Consider the following 3553-nt stretch of genomic DNA (forward strand, 5'->3'; position numbering starts at 1 on the left):
GTGTCCCACTAAATCAAATAAAACAGCACTTGGCAGGCAAGCAAGCAAGACAACTCGATTTAAAACAAAATGACCTCTAATTATATTGTTTATATTCTTGTTACCCTTTTCTGTTCCTGAACTGGTTTTGTTTGTTTGTTTGTTTGGTTTGTTATAGGGTACTAGCACTTGCAGGAGACAGCTAAAATGAGAAAGCGCCTTCCCTGGGGGTGGCCACAGCACTCTCCTCTCCACCAGTCTCCTCTGGGGATTTTGGGCATGGACTCACACGTGCCTGGCGTGTTTCTTTTAAGCCACCACGTCCAGGACTCAACCATGTCATCAGCCATGTGGGATCCAGCCACCTCAACCACTATGCCCCCGGTTCGCCCCTGAATTGTTTGATTTTAACAGATTTAAATATATCTTATTTACCAATGTGATAGATCCATTATATTTACCAATATAATATACATTATATACCAATTTAAATATAGCATGTTACCTACCAATTTGCCAGCAACGTTTTGTTTTATGATTAAAAACTCGAGCTTCTGACAGCCTTATTTGTGTTGGTATCACTTCTACATTCATCGCTAGAAGGTTCTTAGTCCTTACAAGTTTCTTCATTGATACTTCCACTCATAAATATTCCAAAAACATAAGGTTTAAAGTGATTTTTCTGTTCTGGCTAAGCCTAAGAGAATACTGGGCCTGCCGGAGATTTCAAAGAATGGTTGTAATTGACTGAGGGAAAGAACTGTGCAATCTGCATTTCTTACCATACTTACTGTTCAACGTACGGAAAGTAAGGGGGTAGGGAGTGTGAATTGTCCACCCACTCTGCACTGATGGGCTTGTTAATATCAACTGTTTTTCATTTTTTTAAAGAATTACTTTGATTTAACTTTATTTATTTATTTATTTTTAATTTGACCAGAGAAGGACAAGAGTGTGTGTGTGTGAGAGAGAGAGAGAAAGTGAGAAAGCAAGCCACCAGGTCTAGGACTCGAACTGTGGTTGGCCATGTGGGAATCCAGCACCCTCAGCCACTACACCACCTACTGGCCCCCTTTTTGTTTGAAAATGTGCTATAGGGCATATGCACTCACGGGTGAGACAGACAGAGGGAAAGTGAGAAAGCACCCCTTCCACACAAGGGGGATGGCTATGCTGCAGTCCCTCCTTCTTTCAGGATTTGGTGCCCAGCATATTTTTTCAAGCCACCAGATCTGGGACTCTAACCACACAATAAGCAGTATGGGATTCAGCAACCTTAACCACCATACCACTGGCTAGCCCCTATATTCGCTTTAGAAAACACTTAATGCGGGACTAGCAGGTGGTGGGCGTGGTGGTTAAGGTGCTAGACACGCCCACATGGCCAACCGTGGTTCAAGTCCTGGACCTGGTGGCTTGCTTTCTCACTTTCTCTATCTCTCTGTCTCTCTGCGGTCAAATTAAAATAAGTGAATGAATAAATAAAATTAAATAATTTTTTAAGAAAATAAAAACACTTAGTGAAAATTTCCTATAAATTTACAAGTCATTTATCCATGAACCTAATAATCTAATTTATTCTAATATGACTTTTCTAGATCTTTCAAAATTGAATGTCACATATAAAAAAGCATTGTATTATGACCACTCCCCAAATCCCCTGCCTTCCCATATTTCTCCCCTAGCACCAGGAAACAGCAAGATGTGGTCACTTAATGGGACTGTCATTTAATGAAATGGTCCTACCCAGGCATTCCGGGTGATCTGGAGGAAGAGAGAAGCCATCCAGGTGGATCTGCGAGTGGGAGAAGTGAGTTTTAACCAGGTGTTGCATCAGACCCCAGCCTCCTCTGCAGCTTCAGCTCCCACCCCTGGACATCGACCCTGGCAAACACACACCACACTTGGCCTCAGAGCAAACCTCTCACTGCCCCTGAACACCGCCCTGTCAATCCATACCTTGCTCTGTGCTGTTCTCTACCTCCTTACCTTTCTTACAAACTGAGCTTGAATGTCACCTGTCTGTGCATCCCCCACCCCCGCTATTCCGCACTCTAAAACCTTGCGCACGCGTTCCTGTATTCTCCCCTACTATGACACACATCTCGTAGGAGCATCATAATCTGTCCATTTCTTCTATCAGACCTTGACTTCTAGAAACTGAGAGCCTGGCATGCTTCTTCCAGTCACCAGCACACTGCATGGTCCGCAGCAGGTGCCCTCAACGTTTGGAGCATAAATAAGTGCTGTCGTTGCTGCTATGAGAACAAAAGTTTCTTCTGCATCACCACTGTGGTGAGTTTAGATGTCCTAAAGTCCCCAGCTCAGGCCTTTCCCTCAGCCCTGTCTCTCTGCAGGCTTTTGCTTATTGGCAGACCAACTCCCGTGCTCCAAGCCTCTGAAACCACGTGATAACCTTGTTGCATTGCAGCTGCTTACCCTTTGAGGGTTGTCACTGCCTACATTTTAAGCTGCGCCTCCCCTAACTAAACTGCCACGTGCTACTGAGCCTGATAAAATGCAGGGAGAAAATATCCAATCTCGACATGTACCGCCGGGTTCTCTTGTAAAGGGCCCACTAGTCATTTTTTTCGCAGCACCTACTCCTTTTTTTTTTTGGAGAGATTTTCACTGTAGGGCGCATGCGCTCGCCAGACAGACAGAGAGAGACAGAGAGATAGAAAGCGAGAAATCACTCCCCAGAGGGGATGGTCACGCCACAATCCCTTCTCCTCCATTCTCCTCTTGGGATCTTGGGCACGCACGCACACGCGCCCGGTGTGAGTTTTAAGCCACCGGGTCCGGGACGTGAACCGCGGTCGACTACATGGGAGTCCAGCGACATAGCCATTACGCTAACTGCTGGTCACCGCAGCACCTACTTCTGAAATTATTACTTTCTCCACCTTCCCGTTATTCTTCACACATGCCTATGTATCATTGCATAGCTTATATTTCCTGTCCTGTACGAGACTCACCTATGCCCTATGTGAGCCTCATTTTCCTTCCATCCAAAATCTGAGCTCACAGAAAACAGGAGTGTTTTTTTTTTTTTTTTTTTTTTTGAGAGAGAGTTTTTTGCTACATGGCACATGTGCTCACCAAAGAGACAGAGAGACAGAAAGCAAGAAATCATCCCCCAGGGAGGATGGCCATGCTGTGATCCCTTCTCCTCTATTCTCCTCTTCAGATTTTGGACACATATGCACATATGCCCAGCATAAGTTTAAGCCACCAGATCCAAGATTCAAACTGCAGTCAACTACAAGGAGTCCACTCATATAACCATTACACCATCTGCTGGTCCCCAGAAGCTTTTAAAAGTCATGCTCAGGGGCCAGCAGTTAGCATAATGGCTATGTCACTGAACTCCCATGTAGTCGACTGCGGTTTGAGTCCTGGACCCAGTGGCTTAAACTCACGCCAGACACGTGTGTGCGTGTCCAGGATCCTGAGAGGAGAATGGAGGAGAAGGGATCAGGGCATGGCCATCCCCCCTGGGGGGTGATTTCTCGCTTTCTGTCTCTCTCTCTTTCTGGCGAGCGCACACGCCCGATAGAAAAAAAAAAAAAAG

Source organism: Tupaia chinensis, unplaced genomic scaffold (assembly GCF_000334495.1).
Source record: "Tupaia chinensis unplaced genomic scaffold, TupChi_1.0 Scaffold000366_1, whole genome shotgun sequence".
Classification (NCBI taxonomy): Eukaryota; Metazoa; Chordata; class Mammalia; order Scandentia; family Tupaiidae; genus Tupaia; species Tupaia belangeri.